This window comes from Euphorbia lathyris, chromosome 8 (genome assembly GCF_963576675.1).
Source record: "Euphorbia lathyris chromosome 8, ddEupLath1.1, whole genome shotgun sequence".
NCBI classification, from domain to species: Eukaryota; Viridiplantae; Streptophyta; class Magnoliopsida; order Malpighiales; family Euphorbiaceae; genus Euphorbia; species Euphorbia lathyris.
In genome coordinates this window covers 74618220-74642137 of record NC_088917.1, presented here as the reverse complement: position 1 = coordinate 74642137, position 23918 = coordinate 74618220, and the positions used below count along the sequence as shown (strand labels likewise).

General features: G+C 36.1%; 1 long non-coding RNA gene across 5 annotated transcripts; it reads right to left on the bottom strand.

Moving 5' to 3' along the window:
- Positions 1-8541: 8541 nt before the first annotated feature.
- On the bottom strand, positions 8542-12403 carry LOC136203229 (uncharacterized). 5 transcript variants are annotated; one of them, XR_010674753.1, is made up of 7 exons: positions 11923-12403; positions 11761-11829; positions 10925-11272; positions 10449-10841; positions 9420-10405; positions 8846-8933; positions 8542-8756 (listed from the first exon to the last, which is right to left on the bottom strand). It is a non-coding gene; the product is annotated as an uncharacterized lncRNA (long non-coding RNA). The 5 variants fall into 5 exon arrangements; XR_010674754.1 differs by having other exon boundaries at positions 9420-9631; positions 10764-10841; XR_010674751.1 differs by lacking the exon at positions 10449-10841 and having other exon boundaries at positions 9420-9631; positions 11923-11965; positions 12093-12403.
- Between the last annotated feature and the right edge of the window lie 11515 nt (positions 12404-23918).

Here is a 23918-nt window from a genome sequence, read left to right as displayed (position 1 = left end):
GGAGCTAAAACAGACTAAGGAACTAAAGAAAGGAAGCATAAACTTGCGAGTGGGAAATGGAGCAAGAGTTGCCGCCATCGCAATTGGAGATTATGTCTTATCTTTGCCCTCTGGGCTTGTAATAGAATTAAGGAATTGTTTATACGTTCCTGAAATGTCTCGCAACATTATTTCTATTAGCCGTCTTGTTGACGACGGTTTTCATATTTCAATAAAGAACAATAGTTGCAATTTTTATAAAGATTCGATCTTTTATTTTTCAGGAATATCACAAAATGGGATTTATGTGTTGGATGACAAAACTCCTGTTTTTGAAATTGATACCAAAAGACATAAGATAGATAATTCAACTTACTTGTGGCATTGTCGTTTAGGCCATATAAACAAGAGACGCATGCTAAAGCTACATTCAGATGGGCTTATAGATCCAATCGATCATGAATCATTGGAAACATGCGAATCATGTTTAAAAGGTAAAATGACAAAGACACCCTTTAGCAATAAAGGTGAGCGTGTATCAGACACTATAGGACTTATTCATTCAGATGTATGCGGTCCTATGTCAGTCCAAGTAAGAGGAGGATTCAGATACTTCATAAGCTTCATAGATGACCATACCCGATATGGTTACGTCTACTTGATGAAGCACAAATCAGAAGCTTTTGAGAAATTCAAATGCTTCAAGAATGAAGTGGAAAATCAATTAGAAAGGAAAATAAAGACGCTTCGATCTGATTGAGGTGGCGAATATCTTTCAGATAATTTTCTGAATTATCTAACTGAATGTGGGATATGCTCACAATGGACACCTCCCTATACACCACAACACAATGGTGTATCCGAGAGGAGAAACCGTACCCTACTAGATATGGTACGATCCATGATGAGCATGGCCTTACTTCCAAAGACGTTCTGGGGCTATGCCTTAGAAACTGCCCTCTTCACCCTAAATCGAGTACCAACTAAATCCGCTAGTTCCACACCATATGAATTGTTCGTTCGTAGGAAACCCGTGTTCTCATTCATGAGAGTATGGGGTTGTTCAGCGTTTGTCAAACGCATTGCGTCCGACAAACTAGATTCGAAATCTGATAAATGTTTCTTCATTGGATACCCTAAGGAAACTATGGGATATTACTTCTATCATCCAGATGATCAGAAAGTAATCGTATCCAAGCAGGCAACCTTCTTAGAGAAAGAGTTTCTCGAAGAAACACAAAAGGGAAGCATGATTGAACTTGACGAAGTTCAAGAAGAAGAAACACCGACTGAAACAGCAGAGGCGGTTGAGGTACCCAAAGGAGTCCCATTAGATGAGACTCCAGTGCCACCTATTCGTAGATCACAAAGAGTTCGTGAACTCCCAGTTAGATATGGTTTTCTAGTGGGAGATGATAATGAGGTTCCCGTGTTAGACGACGAACCCGAAAACTACGAAGAGGCTCTTACTAGTCCAGATTCTAAAGCATGGCTAGAGGCCATGGATTCTGAAATGGATTCCATGTATACTAACCAAGTGTGGACTTTGGTTGATCCACCCGAAGGGATAAAACCCATTGGGTGCAGGTGGATCTTCAAAAAGAAGACTGACATGGATGGAAAGGTTAGCACCTACAAAGCTAGGTTAGTAGCGAAAGGATATCGTTAGAAGCAAGGAATTGATTATGACAAAACTTTCTCTCCTGTGGCTATGTCCAAATCAATCAGAATCATGCTTGCAATTGCCGCTCACTTCGATTATGAGATTTGGCAAATGGATGTGAAAACAGCTTTCCTAAACAGAAACCTGCTTGAGGATGTATATATGATGCAGCATGAAGGTTTCATATCGAAGGATGCAAATAAAGTTTGCAAACTTCAGAGATCCATTTATGGACTCAAGCAAGCATCTAGAAGCTGGAATAAGCGTTTTGACGAAACCATAAAACAATTTGGTTTCGAACAAAATTGCGAAGAAGCTTGCATTTACAAGAAAGCAAGTGGGAGCTCTATAGCATTTCTCATACTATATGTGGACGATATATTATTTATGGGAAATGACATTGCTCTACTACAGTCGGTAAAAGTATGGTTATCTGGTAACTTCTCAATGAAAGACCTTGGTGAAGCATCCTATATACTTGGTATAAAGATCTACAGAGATAGATCACGTAGACTGCTTGGTCTTTCATAGGCTACAAACATTGAAAAGGTGCTAAATCGGTTTAGCATGCTTGAATCGAAACGAGGTAACTTACCCATGGTGCATGGAGTGAAGTTAAACAATCATCAATGTCCTAAAACCGATGATGACAAAAGACGCATGGCTGTAGTCCCGTACGCCAGCGCAATCAGTTCGATTATGTATGCTATGCTGTGCACTAGACCTGACGTAGCGTCTGCGTTATCAGTAACGAGTCGTTACCAAGGTAATCCGGGAGACGACCATTGGATTGCTGTCAAGAACATTCTTAAGTACTTGAGAAGAACTAAAGATATGTTCCTAGTGTACGGAGAAGGTGGTCTGAAAATAGAAGGATTTTCAGATGCAAGTCATCTCACATATGAGAATGATTTTAATTCCCAATCAGGATACCTGTTTATCTTGAATGGGGGCGCGGTTAGTTGGAAGAGTTCCAAGCAGGGAAGCGTAGCTTTCTCTACGACCGAGTCAGAGTATATCGCAGCTGTGGAAGCAGCAAAAGAAGCAGTTTGGATTAGAAAGTTCATTACAGAACTAGGTGTGGTGCCTGACATTGTCAATCCCATTACACTGTACTGTGATAACAATGGAGCCATTGCGCAAGCAAAGGAACCACGGTCTCATAATGCGTCCAAGCATTACCTTAAGCGATACCACATCATTAGAGAGATTGTGGCTAGAGGAGATGTGAGAATAGAAAGAGTACCTACAGAGGACAACGTTGCAGATCCGTTGACAAAGCCCTTAACCCAGAGAGTACATGATCGTCATCTTACTTCTACTGGGATAAGTTTTAGAAACAATTGTCCAAGTGGGAGTATGTTGGGGTTTAGTGTCCTATAGACAATTGTTCTAGGATACAAACTTAATGTAAATGTATTGTTCTTTACATCATTTGTTTTAATGAGATATATGTTTTGTAACTATATAAAGGCAATCCCTTATAAGCGCTAAATAACGTCTAATAAAAGGAAATCCGTAAGTTTATTTAAAGTGATTATAAAATGTTCATACAAGCATGAAGTGAGACCAAATTTATAGTAAACTGATAAACTTAAAACCACCCCAAGTCAAGTGATATGTTTGGGATTGACATATCACTGTTGAGACTTGTATGTAACAATGTCTTCTGTCCGACAGAAAGCTGATCTCACGAGCTTCATATATACAGATATCTAGACAGTTACATAGATCCGATGAAACGTTGTTCATTAGGATTGGGGATCCGATTTGAGATAACAGGATGGGTAGATTCATCCTTGTCACTTGTTCATCTCATTGGTATTAATAGGTATAACTAATCCTCAGACTCAAAGGAATGTTAATTGGTATTCTGGATTACGGAATGTGACGCTTTGACTCTGGTGTAACACGATCCTTAACAGAGATGACTCTAGGGTGTGAACAGTAGACGTTGGGTATTACAAGAAGTAATTACGGGATTGTTATATATTGCATTGAGCATTTATCACTCCCGATAAATGGGAGATACGTCCATGGATCACTTGTGGAAGACTCGGCTCTAAATCCTTGCAAGGTGATAGCTTAAGACTTGAAATGCAGATTTCACTTAACCTATCTATTTGAGTTGACTCGGCCTGTACAAGTAAAACGAATGTCTCGCTATATGTGACTTGACATCATCCATAGTCATAAGATTCAGTTCAAGGATGTAGTTGATAAAGGATCGAATTATACTGTAACTAATATGGAAAGGTTAACGACGGAATCAACCTGTTTTCTTAACGGACTTTGGGGGAATGATTACAGACTTGCCAATAACATACTCAGTACATCATTCCATTATGCAAAGATTAAATATAATTCTTGAAGAAATTAATTTAATAGTTGCATACGCCCAGAAGTAGTAAGAACCTAATGGATCACACATAAGACTTGGAACCAAAAGAGAGATGAATGTTATTAATTGATGGAAGCCCAATTGAGCCCAGTAAGGCCCATTTAAATAAAGGGGGCCGAAATTTATATATAATTAGTAATTAATTATTTTGATTTTATTAATCCTAATTTGATTAGGAATATGAATTAAATTGATTAAGAGATAATTAAGTTAGGAGTTTTAATTAGATTAATATACTCCTATTATTATCCAATAAGGTTGTTTATTATTATCCCAGATATATTAGATATATAGTAAGATAATAATTAGGAATTCTATTCCGAATGGAATTCCTATTAAGTAATCTATTCCTATCTAACTAGGGTTTAGATACAAGTGATTATATATACCCCCCTACTACATAGAATTTCGACTAAGCATATATACTCCCTTTGTGAATTTCGATTTTTGCAAGAGAGAGAGAGAGAAAAGAATTCGACTCCCCTAGTTCGTGGACAAGAATTCATACGGCTTCCATCGATCGATTAATTTCATCTATCTCCCTTTTTCTTTGATCTTGTGTTGATTAATTAGAGGCAATCTATTTTGGTTGCATCTCATACGGTTGATTCTAACTTAATCTTCTTGTGTTTTACTTTGTACTTGGGAACTCGGAGTAGAGTTGTGGGCACTTCATTAACAACGGTAGATTGTTCATCGTAAAGTATTTCTTCTTAACCCTCTTTATATGAAATAACGATTAACGGATCCTATGGTTATATGGAAGTAGGCTAAAATTTTATATTTCCGCTGCTATACCTTAGCCTTATTTCCAACAGTGGTATCAGAGCCATCGTTAAATCCGTTATTTCATATATGAAAATTTAGAAGTTTTTTCAATAGGATTGAATAAATATTTATGGTTAGGTTAATTGATAAATAAGTTTTGATTAATTAATCCTAAGGATAAATAAGTTTTAATTAATTATTAATCAAAATTGATTATGCGTATGTTCCTAATTATTTCGGTTGATAATCATTATAACAGAATCTATTAGTTTTATAGTTAGGTTAATAAAATCAGTTTTATTAAATCTAAAGATAAAACGGAAACCTATTGTAGTTTTTCCTATTTCTGAAAATCGTTTTTAAAATCGTTTTAAAATCTGATATTATATATATATATATATATATATAGGAGAGGGCTCTTTTGAGAACTCTTTCCTAGGTGAGAACTACCCAAAACTACGTCGTTTTGGGTAGAAAATTTAAAAAAAAACGCTGAAAAACGCTGCTGCTTGGGGGGGTCAAACCCTGGCCTCCTCCCTTACACTCCACACTCCTTACCATTGAGTCATTTGCTTTTCTTATATATTATGTTGTACACTGCTTAATAAACCAATGCCCTTTTAGCTTCTATTATTTAATATTTGATGCATTCACTTATTAATATTGATTAAATGTGAATAATAATAAATTATTAATAGAAAAAAAAGAAATTTGCATAATAATGAATTATTAATAGAAAGAAAATGTCTATAATAATGAATTATTAATAGAAAAAAAATCCAAAAACATGCTCCAATTTCTTATTTATTTAATTCCTTTATATTTTTGTAATTTATGTTATATAAGAAAATATATTTTTTAAAACATACGTTAAAACATATATTTTAAACTTTTAAAATACGAACTGTGAAGTTTAGAACGTACAACATATTTTTTAGAACATATGTTATGTTTTTTAGAACATGTGTTATGTTTTTTCGAACATGAGTTATAAATTATATTATAGAACAAATGAAAAAACGATCCAGATATCTACTGATTTTTTAGAACATTATACTTAATTTTTACAACACAAACTATATATTTTTTAAAACATACGTTATAACATATATTTTAACTTTTAAAACACGAACTATGAAGTTAGAACGTACGACATATTTTTTAGAACATACGTTATGTTTTTTTAGAACACGTGTTATGTTTTTTCGAACATGAGTTATAAATTATATTATAGAACAAGTGAAAAAACGATTCAGATATTTACTGCTTTTTTTAGAAAATTATACTTAATTTTTGGAACACAAACTATAAACTTTAGAACATATGTTATGTTTTTTAGAACATACGTTATGTTATTTAGAATGTGAGTTTTTTTTTTTTTGAACAAAAAAAATGGCCCATATAATTACTATTTTTTTAAGACATTATCTTAATGTTTAGAACACAAATTATCTTAATTTTAAGACATTATCTTAATTTTTTCGAACACAAATTATAAAGTTTAGAACATATGTAACAATATTTAGAACATCGTCTTTAACAATTTAAAATATAAATTACAAAAATATAGAGGAATTAAATAAATAAGAAATTAGAGCATGTTCTTGGTTTTTTTCTTTTAATAATTAATTATTATGCACATTTGTTTTTTTCTATTAATAATTATTATGCGAATTTAATCAATATTAATAAGTGCATGCATCAAATATTAAACAATGGAAGCTACAAGGGCATTGGTATATTAATTAGCGCGCGACAAAATATACAAGGAAAGTAAATAGCTCAGTGGTAAGCAGTGTGGAGTTGAAATCAAGAGGCCAGAGTTCGCCCCCCAAGCAGCAGCGATTTTTTATTAAATTTTACGTCTGTTTTAGTTGTAATGTTTGAATAAATCAGTATTCTAGATCAATTTTTATACAAAGGAATGGAGAGAGTACTAAAAACTTTTGAATATTTTTTTCAATAACTTTCTTTGAATACAAACAATATGTAACATACAACTATTATATTTTAAACATATTAAGAGTTTCTAGTAAATTAAAAAGAGCTAGAGAACTTATTAGTTTGACATTATTCTCTGATGCCTTCACGGAGATATAATAACATAACAAAGCATTAAAAAATTGAACGACTCATGGTGTAATTTAAAAGTTATTTTTCCTAAATTCTTCTCCATGAGGGCCTCATACTCACAATGGCGTCCCAATTTGACATTCAAAGTTTCTAGGCCCTCTTGGTTAGAGGTACTAAAGTTGATACAATTTCCCTAAGACATGTCATGAAAGACTGTATTTGTTTTCCAGCACTGATTAAAGCTGATATAATATCCCTTAGAAAGTTATATCCTAAAATATGACAAATTTGTTTGCATAAAACGATCTAATACATGTTGAAATGACTTTCAAATTATCTTAAGAAAAGAATATAAGGCTCAAACACGAATATGGGATTGTTCGGTTGGGGGACGATTTTACACGTGGTGTGTAAAAAAATTGTTTTTGTTAAATCGAACTTGTTCAATTTTTTTCCGTATATATATGTGTTATAATCTGAATGGTCAAGAACTAAATGTTAAGTACCAATGTAAAATTTTTCAAAATTAAGCTACGTATTTAAGATTCTTAACATGTAAAAGAACGTATCTAATAGAAAAAGTTGATTTAGGGGCCTAATAAGCCAAAAAAAAAAAAATTAAAAATTTGGATTTCAAATAAATTTTAGAAATTTGGATCAAGAGGTGTCTAACGGGCTAAAAAAATTAGAATTTTAGATTTAGAGAGGACCTATAACAGACAAAAAAAAATTAGATTTTGGATTTAAAGAGAGATTAATAGGACCTGTACCAATTTTGTGGTGCTAATTCATTGGAGACAGAGGGCCGAAACTACCTCAGGCTATAGCCTCAAATTTTGTGGAGACAGAGGAGGCCAAAACTACTTGTAGCCTTGGTGGTTCCGGCAGCCATAGGGGCCCGGCCTCCTGGGGAGAAAATCTGTTGTCCCCATTTCGGTGTCCCCTTCCATGTCCCTCTCACGAAAAGTGACCCATTTTAATCATGTGGGTCCCCTTGGCTTATAAAATATATTATTTTAATTAAAATGGATCACTTTTTGTGAGAGGGACATGGAAAGGGACACTAAAATGAGGATAACAAATTTTCTCCTAGCCTCCTATATCCGTCCCTGGGAAGTCAAATTCCAATAAAATTTATTTTATTGAGTTACAACTTGCAACGTCACATATCTGGACATGCAAGAAATTTTCTAACAGTTACATTTCAAGCCAAAAATGACATGGTAATGTCTAGAGCTACTGTATCTACCCACAAAGGAGGTATATGTCCCTTATGGTATGGGCATTATGAAAATGCATTTGCATCGGTTAAGGCCATATTACTACCACATTACTACAAAAAATATGCCAATGTGATGACCATTTAACATTGTGTTACCGTCTGAACCATGGCTGTGCACAAGAAACTACTCAACAACTATCTTCTTCATTGGCGTTTTCACGTTTTGTGTCTATTTGCGTTTCTTTTCCGTTTTCATTATTGGTTCTCTGTTTCAGTTTGCGTTTTTGTACAACATAACTCAACAATAATTGGGAACTTAATATGCTCATCTGCAGTCAGCAGTTCTGGAATTGATTTCTCTTCCCAGATGATTGGATTTTACTCCATTAAATTAGAATTTATTAATAAATTTGACCTGAACTTTTAAGTCAGGTAGATAAATTCACTAAAAGATGACAAACTTAATCTGTCAATTTGACAAAATGAACCTCCTTAACATAAATATCTAAAAAGAATCAAATAATACCAGCTTTGGTATTAAAGTCGAGCTCTTAAGCTTCTTTCCACCATTCATCAATCATAGGATTAAGAGCATAGTGTGGTCCTGCCCATGCTATCTAGTCAACAATTGCCTTATAGTTCTTTATGTCCTGCATAACAATGCATGAAAAAAGGATAAATCCATATTTCAAACCTTCAGCAATTGTTTTCAACTCTTATGAGCCAAAGAGAGGAAAACCTCCAAAATAATTGACTTTATGCCCTCGTCTTGAACCTTAACAACCACTTCCAAACCATCAATCAGTGTTGCACGATGGACTTGCAATCTGTATGAAATACAACATGGGAAATAGAATTATTTTAAGGTAATTAACTTTTGCTATAATTTGGAAGAAGAAGAAGAAAACATATTTCATCCTATATGCTAATATAGTCTTAAGTATCTGTCTGATGTTGTTGCTAAAGGAGTTCAGTCAAAATCTATAAAAAGATCATTCATTTCAAATTTAAAAATACATAATCGGAACAGGAAAGCAAACCTGAAACATACATCTACTTTTAAGAGTGAAAATCCAAAATTTCATTTCTTAGCAAATGTTTTTACAAAATGATTGTATAACACAAATTTTAATGTTGTGATTCACCAATAAGCTATGAATAAAACCTAATCAAATAGATAGATAGACTTGGTTTTCCTTCTAGCCTTCTAGATGTATCCTAATGTAATCATAGCCATAACAATATGGAGAAGAATCTGAATAATAACTATTGAAAAAAGCAATTTGCCTTCAAAATGTGCACTATTTACTGACCTCGCATCTCCATGGTATCCTACACTTATCATTAGGGCATTTGTGGAATCACAAGCAACTCCAATAACTTCTCCCTAATGGGCGCAGTTTCTTCTTTCTGCTGCATCCAGATATGTGCATTGGCTAATTCATGATTGAAGATTGAACAGCACTATCCAACTACCTGTTGTCCCTAGAATAGCAAAGTTGCCACATGCTTTCATGGCACACGCCTGGTACAGAATATAAGGCTCATCAAGAGATTGAACTTAAAGAAAGATTGCATCTAAAAATTGTGCATTCTAAGCCATTCCATTGCAGCAATGATATGAAAATCATCAATCAGTTTCAGCCAATTCAGTTTCAGATATAGCTGTGAACAATTGATATAAATCAAAGATTATTTACAAATTTTCAACTTGAAAATGCTAGAGTCTCAGCCAAATCTAAGGGTTTGAACCAAAAGTATTAGCGATAAACATGAGAGGTCTATACCTGAAAACACACCAAACTAATGGATCATATATCAGTAAAAACCTAGTGGATTAAAAATAATAATGCCAACACCACCAATTAACCATTAAAGGATAGAAGGATAAAAAATCATTTGGCAATGAGAGGATTCAAGTTGGAGTTCAACATCTAAAGTTAAAAAATCATTTTATGAAATTGACACATCAGTTAAGCTTTTATTAGCTTGACATGTGGCAATTAGGTTCCTGCTTTTATAGTAGTAATAGATCAGGAGCTATTTCCCAACTCTAAGCAAACAACATTATATCTCCATTTAGAAGAGAATCAGCAAACAGGAGTTAAAAAGAGGAGAAACAAACACCCTCTAAATCTAGCCTATCAAATATTCAATAATACAATCAAGCATAAACCTACACACAACATGTTTTCTAAGAGAAACACATTAGTCATAGCAACAACCTCGGATGACCATAACTCTTCAATGTAATGGCTTTTCAATTAATCACAATAGTAAACTACACTTCAAAGCATAGCTTTTCAATTAATCACAATAGTAAACTACACTTCAAAGCATACCACAAAAGAAATTCAGTAAAAATACCATACTGAGGCATTAATACATGTAAGCACTTGCAGAAGAATATGTAAACCCAATCAAAGCAGACTATGTAATTAAAAAAATAAATGCAGAGATTGACATTAAAAGTTATAGGAAATTTGAATAAAGCACAAAATTCTTAAGAATATGTGCATAAGGAAATGGTCTTGAAGGCATCAAATCCGATCACTGGCCTTTGCTTCATTTGCTAGATCATTTAATAAATTACACATACCAGTAAGAGCATGATAGTTTTCGCTAACTGGAAAAGGTCTTTAAGCCATATAGTGTACCAGAGAACAAAGGAGAACAAACTCTAGATCTTCCCAAATACTCTCTCTTCATATCCTTAAAATCCGTTGATAACAGAACTGTTCAGTTTACCATTTTCAATTTTCAATTTTCTGTAATTTTCTACCTATTTCTTGAATAATAAATCACATACTACTTTTACCTAGTGGCTTGTTTTTCTCCTTATTTTGATGCTTGAGGTATGACCCAAGTGTGGCACTTCCCAAGCCTGTGCAACCTGCAAATTTCAAAGACAAAAGTGTTATTCGGACTGTCCATTACCTCTTTATTTTCCTCATGACCAACCTAAAATGTTCCAAAACTCTCATAAATTATTTGGTGTCATAAAAATTGTTAAGATTATTGAAACTCTAGATAGATTTCCTGTTCATGGCTGTTGGGGCAGTATTTGCCAATTGACTTGCTAGATTTGACAGGCCGAAGAAGAGCTTTTTGCTGTTAACAACACCATGGTTTGTTGCTAAGTAATATGCCTTGCCATCTACAGATACTGATAGGAAACATTAACCAAGGAAATAATGATGAGCATATTGTTGTTATTCTAACAGCCGAACTGAAGAGAGACAGTAGGGAGAGAGACAAACAACTGAAGCTTCCTAAAAAGCTAAAACTGTGAAAAAACTAAAACTTTCTACATAGACAAAACCTATAAACAATTCATCATAATTGTATAAAATCATATAGTAAATTATTTGGAGTTATTCTCAGATAACATTAAAAGATCACTTGAACTTCTTTAATTAGACGAACTCGTCAAATTAACATGTTCAGCAACTTAAAGAAGATGCCACAAACAGAGGGTCAAGCACAAAATATATATCAAAATTAAAAAGAACACATCAGATCTCAACATTTAATTACCTAAAGCTTTGGGTAGATTCAATTGTGAATCGTAATCTTAATTAGCAGATTCAATTGTGAATAAAGAGAGATGTAAAATAGAGAATACCAATGAGAGATTGGATGCAAAAAACTCACATTTGTACAGAGACAAATGCTTTGGGAAATCCTTTAACTTCCTGACCTTTCCAGTTAGCTATCCCTTAGCTGTATCACAAAATAAAATTGTAAATAAGCAAAATAAAAACTTAAAGTTTCATAACCAATCAATTAATTTAAACTTGGCAAACGAAATCAAACCTGGAGAGTCCCTTGGGCTTCCACTCCTGTGTGTCTTCTTAGTCTATTGATCAAAGTGAATAAAAAAAATAAGAGGGTTGAAGCATAAAAAGATCAAACTTGTCTGAAATACAGAAGAATGACAAATGAAATAGTAAGAAATCAAAAGGAACTTAAGTTCGTAATTGAACCAAGTAGAATTCTTCAGAGAACCCAACTAAGATTAATCATATTTGGGTGAGGGAAGAAGGCAGTTGAGGGAGAGAAGAAGTTAATACAGCCGTGTGAGAGAGAGAGAGCTAAGATCGTGAGGTTGAGGGAGTGATGAAGAGAAGTTGAGGGTGACGGTTGAAAAGGCAGAGATTGAGAGGGAGAGAGGCGGACTCCACGTTGTTTGAGGAAGTTAGTAAAATTAGAAGAAATAAATTTAAAATTTTTAAAAATCCTCAGAGTGACACATCAGATAAATTATTATTATTAAGGTGACATATGGTAAGTGAGGTTTCTTCTTTAATAATAGTAATAGATTAAGAAGACAAATGATATATTAAGTCCTGAAAGTATAAACCGACACTCTTAACATAAAATAAGACTTACTTTGTAAAAAAACAAAGTAGGCATACAAGACGGCTATAAAGTAATTGACGAACTATATTGATATTGTAGAACCTTATTAAAGGAACATATAAAAATCCAATAAAATAATCATCGTATATTAAGACATCCCGTGCAAAAGCATTGTCAATCTGGCCTCGCATCGCCTTGAATCTTATGCCACAAGATACAAGTTATATGAAATTTCATTATGCTATTGTGTTGCTTTAAACTAAAAAAGATTTCAACTCTTCAGTAAACTCATTGAATAACAGTAAATATACCAATGACAACTCAAAGTATTTTTAGGTTAATTAAATTGTCTTGTCTTCTCCACCTGCAATAATTAAATAATTTTTCTGACTCCCATTAGCTGATTTGTGTTTATAATCTTTGCAAAATGGAAATCAACAAAATAGCTATAAATAGGAAGATTATTCAACTTATAACACGAGTACCTAGTTATGCAAACTGACAAATTAAAAATGGATTCTGGTTTAATTAAAGCTTCGGTTCTGGAACTTGCAACATTACAGTTTCATCTGAATAAAAAATAGTGTTCATGATGCAGAGTTAAGAATCTCATGAAACAATTGCAAAGTAGATCACCTTAATCTTCAAATTACAATCCCAAAGAAACTAAATAAGGTACTAAACATTTTAACTACTGAAAAGGTAGTGAAGTAGACTTCCAAAGAAAGTGCAGATGAATTAGTAATGACTAAGCAGACATTTAATGATTAAGAAGGGAGCAAGAGTAATGACTAAGCATGGTAAACTCACCTGTAAGAGATATCCTTCATCTATAACTCAAACACCTGTAGAAAATGTAGTGGGAGGTGAGAAAAACAAAGGCTACTGAGAAAAGGAGAGAAATAGGCCATTTGAATAAGTTTCATTACCAAACCAACTATAAGTTACACACCACACGGATTGAAAGCAAATTCATTTGGTAAGATATGAATCTAAAGCGTAGTAGCCAAATGAAACCAAAAGCCTAATTTAAAAGACATATCATTAGAGAAATTACCAAAACATAAAAATTAAAAAGCTCCGCCGTGACAAATAGTTAATCCAGAAAACACAATTGATGGAGGTAGAAGTAGGGTTGCATCAATCAAACTTCATTGGAGCCTGCTATATATCTCTTGCTGAGTCCTTCCCTGCATGTCCACAAATTGAATTAGTAATGAATTTAATTCCAGTATGAAAAATCCAATTAAATCAGCAAATGAGTAATTACATGAGTGGTTGCTGCCAATTTAGAGATGAACTTCATCGGTATATGGAAGAGAGGATTTGGAAGATTTAGTAATTACAAACATTACAACAAACACAAATGTTGAATCTTTATAAAGAAAGGAAATGAAAGTTTACCCTGGAAAGAAGAGGAAGACAAACATGAATTGCAAGTACATCTCTAGCAGCTTTTTTCTGTACCATCTTACACTAAGCCAATTCATGATTATAGACTGCATCAGATTCATTCAAATTAATTCACCATCATCATATTACAAAAGCAAAAAGATTCAAGTTTGACTCACTGGCATGACTATCAAATACCCAAAAGCTAGAATGGCCAATTGGATCAAAATGGAGGTAAAATCCCCTTCATTGTTCACTCTAGTAATTGCATATGCTGGAAGCTCAACCTGAAACTATTCTTTATCTTCACAATATTCAACCTCATAAAATGATACTAAATAAATGAATAGGAAAGATAACTAAATTTATACAAACAGAACTTCAGTTAACAGAACACAAAAAGGGAAAACAAAATCACTGGAAGAAAGAGAGGTAGCAAGGAAAAATAGGAATGAAACTCAGCAAGGATGAATTGTTCCAAAAGAGAATAGGAGAGAAGTTGAAAGGGTCTGCAAATGCTTGCTATCGTGAGGGAGTGATGAAGAGAAGTTGAGGGTGGCAGTTGAAAGGGTAGAGATTGAGAGGGAGAGGGGCGGACTCTACATTGATAGAGAGAGTGAGTAAAATTAGAAGAAATAAATTAAAATTCAGAAAATCCTCAAAATGACACATCAGATAAATTATTATTAGAGTGACACATGGCAAGTGAGGTTTCTGCTTTAATAATAGTAATAGATATATATTTATCAATAAAAATATATATATATATATATAACGCGATAGCGGGCCGAGTCGCGCCTCGCGGCGGGACTGGCCGCTGTCGCGCGCGGCTGCTGCCTCGCGGCAGCAGCTGCGTGCGGAGCTGGGGTGCCGCTGCCGCAAGGCAGCGGCGTCCCGCGCGCCCTAAGGGCCGCTGCCAATCGGCAGTGGCCCACTCTCGGGCCCGGCCCGATACCCACTTGATTTTAAATGGTTTAAAATCGTTTTATATTTAAATATATATATATTTCAGAAATTGATAGTTTTCTGTTTTGATTATCGAATGAAAATTTGTTTAAAAGTTTGTTTTACCAATTTGTAAATCAAAATGTTAAATGAATTAAAATCTAAATAATTGGAACATGCGTAATTAAAGTTTTTTATAGTTATATTAACCTAAAAGTTTAATATAAAAGGATACGAAACTATTAGAAGTAAAATTGGATAAAAGTTAATTTGATAAGTTAATGTGATTAACATAAATATTACATAAGATAGTTATGTAATCAACCAATTAAATTTATTTAATTGAGTCTATGCATGTTTGGAGTTATGGACATATTTGGACCCTCTCTTTAGTCTTTTGGTATTTTTTGAAATAGGGTCTGTGTGTCCTGCCTATCTACTATCTATTGTAATTTCTCCTCTCATCTAATTCCCTTCAATTCAGTTGAAGTTTTCTCTAGTAGTATAGAAATTAATATGTAATTTCAAGGCGCCATGGAGAAGACGGAGGACCTAAAGAGAAATATGTAATAGTTAGTATTTCCTTAGGCTTGCCCTTTTATTCCTTCTCTGGCTCGACGGAATAATTTAGATGATATGTCCATAATGCCAATGTATGTGAATGTATGTGTCTGATGTATGCTAAAGCAAATCAATACTAAGTTAGATTATGAGACCTAAAATAAAATCCCTCATTAAAAAGTTAAGTAAATAAGTAAGTTATTAAAATCGGTTGCCCCTCCCTAATATTATAATTCAGCCGGCAGTACTGGGGGCCTTTGGGTTGTTGAGTAAACTCAAGCTCGGGGTCTTATGGTAACACCTGAATTATCGAAAATCATTCTTTCATGAATATGGGGTAATACTTAAATTAGATTATGATAATTGGATGAGTAAACTCATGTTGTCATAAACTAATGGGCAAGATGGTTGGGATTAATATGAATAGCATATTAGTTACTAATGTGGTTAGTAACCCAATAACCTAGGAATCACATTAGAGATATGATTGATTATATGAATCTACCTAATGAATGAGACTAGCTTATTGAGTAAACTCAAGGCGAAATCTCAGGAGTTAGGATCCTAGCTCACTAAAGGATTTGTGAAATTCTTCGAATTAATATGAAGGGCTATTAATTTGTCAAAATAGTGGGAGCAATCTAAAATAAACTAAAAGGCCTATAATTTTAGATTGATATACTTTAAGCAAATGAATGACATACGTTTACTCTTTCTCACTCTCAGGTTTAATTAAACACACTCTTAAAATCATGACTAACACCAATCTGCGAAACATTCTTACCGATAACAAATTGAATGGTTCAAACTTCACCGACTGGTATCGCAACCTCAAAATTGTTTTGAAGTTCGAGAGGAAAGGATATGTACGTGATACACCGATACCCCCTTACCCAACGAATGATGCTTCCTACCATGAATCTTATGCTTACTTGAAGCACAAATCTGATGATGATCAGACAGGAGACATCATATTTGCAGCTTTGACACCGGAAGTTAAAAGGCAACTACATTCAGATATGGATGCCTATTCCATGGTCAAGCACCTAAAAGAGTTATTTGTAAATGAAACTCGGTGCGAGCGCTTCGAAATAACAAAGGAGTTATACAAAAGCAAGATGCAGGTGGGCACATCTGTAATGGCACATTGTGCCAAAATGATCAGCCTTATCACCAAGTTTTCTAGTATTGGAGATGCGATGGATGATGAACTAAGTGAAAACTTACTTCTTCAATCCATCCCCGAGAGTTACAGTTCATCGAGAACTACCAAATGAGTGGCTTGAAAATCTCTCTTGCAGAGCTTGCACATATGCTCGAGTCAGTCGAGCCCATTATAAAAAGAAAACGAGGAGATACTGGCCCTTGCTATTGAAGGATCGAGAAAAAGGAAAGGGATCTCTCTCGATCCAAACCATCCTGATAAAGGCAATGGGGCTATGCTCACTGAAACAAAGGGAAAGGAATTAAAGAAGCCCAAAGGAAAATGCTACTATTGTGGTGACTTGGGGCATTGGAAGAGGGACTGCGTGGAGTACCTAACCTTCCACAAGAAGGAAAATAACGGTGCTACAACATCTGGTATGTTTTATATTGAAATAAATACAGTTTCACTGTCTGAATCTTGGGTACTTAATACCGGATGTGGATCTCATATTTGTACAAATATGCAGGAGCTAAAACAGACTAAGGAACTAAAGAAAGGAAGCATAAACTTACGAGTGGGAAATGGAGCAAGAGTTGCTGCCATCGCAATTGGAGATTATGTTTTATCTTTGCCCTCTGGGCTTGTAATAGAATTAAGGAATTGTTTATACGTTCCTGAAATGTCTCGCAACATTATTTCTATTAGCCGTCTTGTTGACGACGGTTTTCATATTTCAATAAAGAACAATAGTTGCAATTTTTATAAAGATTCGATCTTTTATTTTTCAGGAATATCACAAAATGGGATTTATGTGTTGGATGACAAAACTCCTGTTTTTGCAATTGATACCAAAAGACATAATATAGATAATTCAACTTACTTGTGGCATTGTCGTTTAGGCCATATAAACAAGAGACGCATGCTAAAGCTACATTCAGATGGGCTTATAGATCCAATCGATCATGAATCATTGGAAACATACGAATCATGTTTAAAAGGTAAAATGACAAAGACACCCTTTAGCAATAAAGGTGAGCGTGTATCAGACACTCTAGGACTTATTCATTCAGATGTATGCGGTCATATGTCAGTCCAAGCAAGAGGAGGATTCAGATACTTCATAAGCTTCATAGATGACCATACCCGATATGGTTACGTCTACTTGATGAAGCACAAATCAGAAGCTTTTGAGAAATTCAAATGCTTCAAGAATGAAGTGGAAAATCAATTAGAAAGGAAAATAAAGACGCTTCGATCTGATCGAGGTGGTGAATATCTTTCAGATAATTTTCTGAATTATCTAACTGAATGTGGGATATGCTCATAATGGACACCTCCCTATACACCACAACACAATGGTGTATCCGAGAGAGAAATCGTACCCTACTAGATATGGTACGATCCATGATGAGCATGGCCTTACTTCCAAAGACGTTCTGGGGCTATGCCTTAGAAACTGCCCTCTTCACCCTAAATCGAGTACCAACTAAATTCGCTAGTTCCACACCATATGAATTGTTCGTTGGTATGAAACCCGTGTTCTCATTCATGAGAGTATGGGGTTGTTCAGCGTTTGTCAAATGCATTGCGTTGATAGGGGTCAAAAACCCCTATCTTTGGGTACGGTTTTAGGACGGGTTTTAGCATTATTTAGTTAATAAGCGAGCATTTCTCGCATTTAAATGCTTTTGTGTGAGTTAGTTAGGAATTGGAAACGTTTTATTTATTTTTCGTTGTTTAGGCTCGTTTTATGACCAATCTAGGCAATTACGGCCAAAATAGCATGCATAGTATGATTCCGTTATCTTTTGAAGCTAATTGGTCCGTCAAAAGTCGCACCAAACGAAGCGTTTGCTTAAAATAAGCGATTGACGGATCAATTTAGCCTTTGGACTAATGTTATCTGGAGTTTCTGTACGTGCGCAGGTGTAAGTTCGGGCGAAAAATGGCATCGATGGCAGTCGGCAAGCATCAAGGGTATGCCGGGCAAAAACGCTCGACGAGCGGGCCTCCGTAGGCCATGCCTGCTCGCCGAGCAGGCCCCTGGAGGCCTGCTCGCCGAGCAGGCCGCCAGGCGCCTGCTCGCCGAGTAGGGCGCTGCTCGTCGCGAGTAGCCCTGCTCGCCGAGCAGCTCCCCCTTGAGATTCTTCCCTGGCAAGCTCAAGAGTAGATGGTATGGACCATTCTCAGTTCTTGACGCACATCCCTCCGGTATGGTTGAGATTATGTTGAATGATGGAACCACCCAGAAAGTAAATGGACATCGACTTAAACTTTATCTCGGTAAAGACACTTCGGGTGTCCAAATCCTCCGTCTTCAAGATGATCAGTAAGTTGTCTTCTCCACCCTAACTCTTTACACTCGTACTTCATGATTTGTGATGCAATGATGGAACTTATTGCATATTTTTAGTGTGAGGAGGAGGGGTAGACAAACTTACAAAAATTGTATAATTTTTAAATTTTTGTTGCGTCTTGTCTAGTTTAGTTTAGCGCTTTTGGGTTTTGTTTATCTTTTTGCATGTTTAGGACCTAAAACCGTGAACCTCCTTCGAATCTAAACTTCGTTATTTGTCTTTGAGGGCTGAGAACCGAATCTAAAATTGCATGACAACTAGTTTAGGTGTAGGACACAACCCTTGTATCTGTAAAAGCATGAGCTAAGGTTTGCATTTAGACCCTACTTTTGAAGAAATGCTAAAATCATTACTTAGGTAGATAACTTAAGAATTGAAGGCATGTGACATTAAACTTGAGTTTGGGGAAAACTAGTAAACACAAAATTGAAACCCAAAGAATTGTGAGTTGAATTTGAGCCTAAGAGCGAACATCAAAAAGCTCTTTTTCTTGACATTTTTGTGTGAATGCTTTGACTTGTGGAAGATTACAGATTTTGCACCTAATACTGTGTTGAACCTACATGCAATGATTTGAGATGATAAACGATGAATCAGCCTCATTAGAATTAACCCTTGTCTTTACCTTATTTTTTCTGTTTCATCCACTCTAGGAAGCCCCTTTGAGCCTATATTTTTGTAGTTTATAGATTTTTCTTTCGTTCTAACCTATCTTTGCAAACCACAACTTGGTTTGCTACTTAACCCAAGATTTTTGCAAAGCTCAAATTGAGCCTTTGTTTTCTTCTAGCGCTTTTTCCTTGTTTATGGCATTATAGTAGCAAGCCAAAAGGCTAAGAAGTGAATGAGCATCACTATCCCAAAAAGAAAAAAAAAAGGAAAAAGAGAAAAACAGAAAAAGAAAAGAAAAGAGAAGAGACGAACAAAAAGGGAAGAACTTCATTCCCCAGTTCTTAAAAAATAAAAAATAAAACGTCTCAAGAAAACATTCCAAAAAGAAAATAAAGGATGAATGAAAAGCTCAGTCACTTCATATTTGCTAAAGCCATTTAAACTTTGTTTTTCTAGCGCTAGAACTATTAACCCTTGTTGTACCTTTAACCCTCTAACCACATTACAACCCCAATTAGAGGCTGTTTTTGATATCATCGGAGTCATATAGCATAGTAGAGGAATTCGGATGAACGTGCAAAATCATCGTAATCCTAAGCAGGAACATAAGCCGAGAGTGAACACTTTAGCCACCAAAATTGTGTGAATGAGTGAACTACCTATGGTGAGGTGTTTTACTTAGCGATCCCTTCAAGCTCGTTTAATTGAACATGTGTCCTTTTGCTTAAAACTATGACCAATGATAATTGAAATGTGGCTTTTGGATATCGTGTCTCTACTTTGTATTTCCGAATGCATGTAATTACAGATGTTCGAAATTGTGTCAAGCACCTAGTCAAACCGGGAGGTTTTCTAGCTTGTTTGTGATTGCGGGTTTAGTTTTTTTTAGTTTACTTGGGGACAAGTAAAGTTTTAAGTGTGAGGAGGTTTGATAGGGGTCAAAAACCCCTATCTTTGGGTACGGTTTTAGGACGGGTTTTAGCATTATTTAGCTAATAAGCGAGCATTTCTCGCATTTAAATGCTTTTGTGTGAGTTAGTTAGGAATTGGAAACGTTTTATTTATTTTTCGTTGTTTAGGCTCGTTTTAAGACCAATCTAGGCAATTACGGCCAAAATAGCATGCATAGTATGATTTCGTTATCTTTTGAAGCTAATTGGTCCGTCAAAAGTCGCACCAAACGAAGCGTTTGCTCAAAATAAGCGATTGACGGATCAATTTAGCCTTTGGAATAATGTTATCTAGAGTTTCTGTACGTGCGCAGGTGTAAGTTCGGGCGAAAAAGGGCATCGACGGCAGTCGGCAAGCATCAAGGGCATACCGGGCAAAAACGCTCGACGAGCGGGCCTCCGTAGGCCATGCCTGCTCGCCGAGCAGGCCCCTAGAGGCCTGCTCGCCGAGCAGGCCGCCAGGCGCCTGCTCGCCGAGCAGGGCGCTGCTCGTCGTGAGTAGCCCTGCTCGCCGAGCAGCTCGCCCTGCTCGGCGAGCAGACCTGCGGGAATTGGTCAAAAAGACCAATTCCGCCCCCACGAAGCCACGATGGACCCCATGACTTCCTACACCAATAAGGACACGAAAATAGGTCAAAAAGAGGGCCGAGCCACGCCTATAAATAGAGTTTTTCCAATGTAAATTAGATATCTTTTATCTTTGTAATTTTCTTAATTTTTCCTCTTGAGAAATCCTCTCCACCTCCTCCATATCCTTCAAACCTCCATTGAAGACACCTCCGAAGCTCCGTTCACCGAGGATTGCTCAAGCTCCATCCTTAAGTCCTAGAAAGACGCTTGCATTGGTAGACAGGTTCCCTGAAAGGGATTTTTCTTCTTTTACATTCTGTCTAGCCTCTGATACATGTTATGAATTCTAGGCTTATTGTAACTTCGTGACAATATTTTCCATCTTTGATATATATTATCGTTCTTGTTCATTCAATTGTTTTAATGCTTTAACCTTTGTCTTACGGTTCATTCAATTGGTTTAACTCATTCGATAATCCCAAAATTAAGTTGGCACATATTGCGAGCTGAATCTGACCTAGTCAGTGCCTATAGGATTGACGACCCTGTAGAAGATTAAGCCCAAATTACTGAGCCTTAGAGCTAGTTTCGGCCTTACAAGGGAATCACGAACTAGGGACTTTAGGAGGATAGGTCGGGTTAATCGCCTCGGACACAAGTGACTTAGGTTTAATTCAATTGCTTAAGCAATCTATTTTCATTATCATCGTATCCCTTCATGTTCCTTCGGATAATTGCATTGGTAAAAGATCATTTAGGAGTAGTTTAACTTAATTAGGGGTAGAGTAACTTAATTAGGCATAGAATAACTTAGTTAGAATCAGATAACTTAGCTAGGTATAGTATAATTCAACCTAGGAGTAGATTAACTTAGCAAAACCAACTCAAAACCCCCTAAGCCTAGATAACACCTGAAACCGAGTAGTTCGATACTTGCAGAAATAAATCCTGTGGACGATAACTTGGACTTAACCAGAAATTTATTACTTGATAACGACGGGGTACACTTATCCCTTAGTGAGGCTTCTTCGCGAAATCCGCATCATGCGTCCGACAAACTAGATTCGAAATCTGATAAATGTTTCTTCATTGGATACCCTAAGGAAACTATGGGATATTACTTGTATCATCCAGATGATCAGAAAGTAATCGTATCCAAGCACGCAACCTTCTTAGAGAAAGAGTTTCTCGAAGAAATACAAAAGGGAAGCGTGATTGAACTTGACGAAGTTCAAGAAGAAGAAACACCGACTGAAACAATAGAGGCGGTTGAGGTACCCGAAGGAGTCCCATTAGATGAGACTCCAGTGCCACCTATTCGTAGATCATAAAGAGTTCGTGAACTCCCAGTTAGATATGGTTTTCTAGTGGGAGATGATAATGAGGTTCCCGTGTTAGACGACGAACCCGAAAACTACGAAGAGGCTCTTACTGTTGAAACACCTTTCCACATAATTTTGATTTGACAAAATTGTTTAAGTAAAATATTCTAATCACATTAAGTTTAAAAGCTTTGATTTATTCTACTAATGTGTTTGTTCAATGTTGAGTTAAATTGTTTATAAGACACAAGAATCACAAGGCCCAAGCCCAATACGGAAGTCAAGGCCCAAGTCAAACAACTCAAGTTAACTCGGCCCGTGTCTGTCAAAACGGTGTCGCTGTGTACAAAACGCAACTCAGCGTAAGAAGGATCTAGAAGACCTTCAAGGAACAACTTCGGAATGAAGCTGCTGAGTTGATTCGACAAAGCGTACGAGACAGCAGCTGGCTAAGGAAAACTTCCAGACAAAGTGTTTCCACTTTGGGTAAAGTTCAGACGACACAGTGATAGGGGTCAAAAACCCCTATCTTTGGGTACGGTTTTAGGACGGGTTTTAGCGTTATTTTGTTAATAAGCGAGCAATTCTCGCATTTAAATGCTTTTGTGTGAGTTAGTTAGAAATTGGAAACGTTTTATTTACTTTTCGTTGTTTAGGCTCGTTTTATGATCAATTTAGGCAAATACGGCCAAAATGGCATGCATATTATAATTCCGTTATCTTTTGAAGCTAATTGATCCGTCAAAAGTCGCACCAAATGAAGCGTTTGCTCAAATAAGCGATTGGCGGGTCAATTTAGCCCTTGGACTAATGTTGTTTGGAGTTTATGTGCGTGTGCAGGTTAAAACATGATCAATTTCAGGCAAAAATCGTGTCTCGGGGACCCCCGGCAGTCGCTCGGCGAATTGAGCGTCGGTGCGCAGCCCGAGCGCTGCTCGACGAGCAGCCCAGGCACTGCCCAGGCACCGCCCAGGCACCGCCCGGGCACCGCCCAGGCACCGCCCAGGCACTGCCCAGGCACTGTGCCTGCTCGTCGAGCAGGCCGCCAGGCGCCTGCTCGGTGAGCAGGGGGCTGCTCGTCGCGAGTAGCCTGCTCGACGAGCAGACCTGCGGGAATTGGTCAAAAAGACCAATTTCGCCCCCACGATGCCACGATGGACCCCATGACTTCCTACATCAATAAGGACACGAATTAGGTCAAGAAAAGGGCCCGAGCCGCGTCTATAAATAGAGTTTTTCCAATGTAAATTAGATATCTTTTTCCTTTGTAACTTACTTAGCTTTTGACCTTGAGAAATCCTCTCCACCTCCTCCATATCCTTCAAACCTCCATTGAAGACACCTCCGAAGCTCCATTCACCGAGGATTACTCAAGCTTCATCCTTAAGTCCTAGAAAGACGCCTGCATTGGTAGACAGGTTCCCTGAAAGGGATTTTTCTTCTTTTACATTCTGTCTAGCCTCTGATACATGCTATGAATTCTAGGTTTATTGTAACTTCGTGACAATGTTTCCATCTTTGATATATATTATAGTTCTTGTTTATTCAATTGTTTTGATGTTTTAATCTTTGTCTTACGCTTTGTCTGATTGGT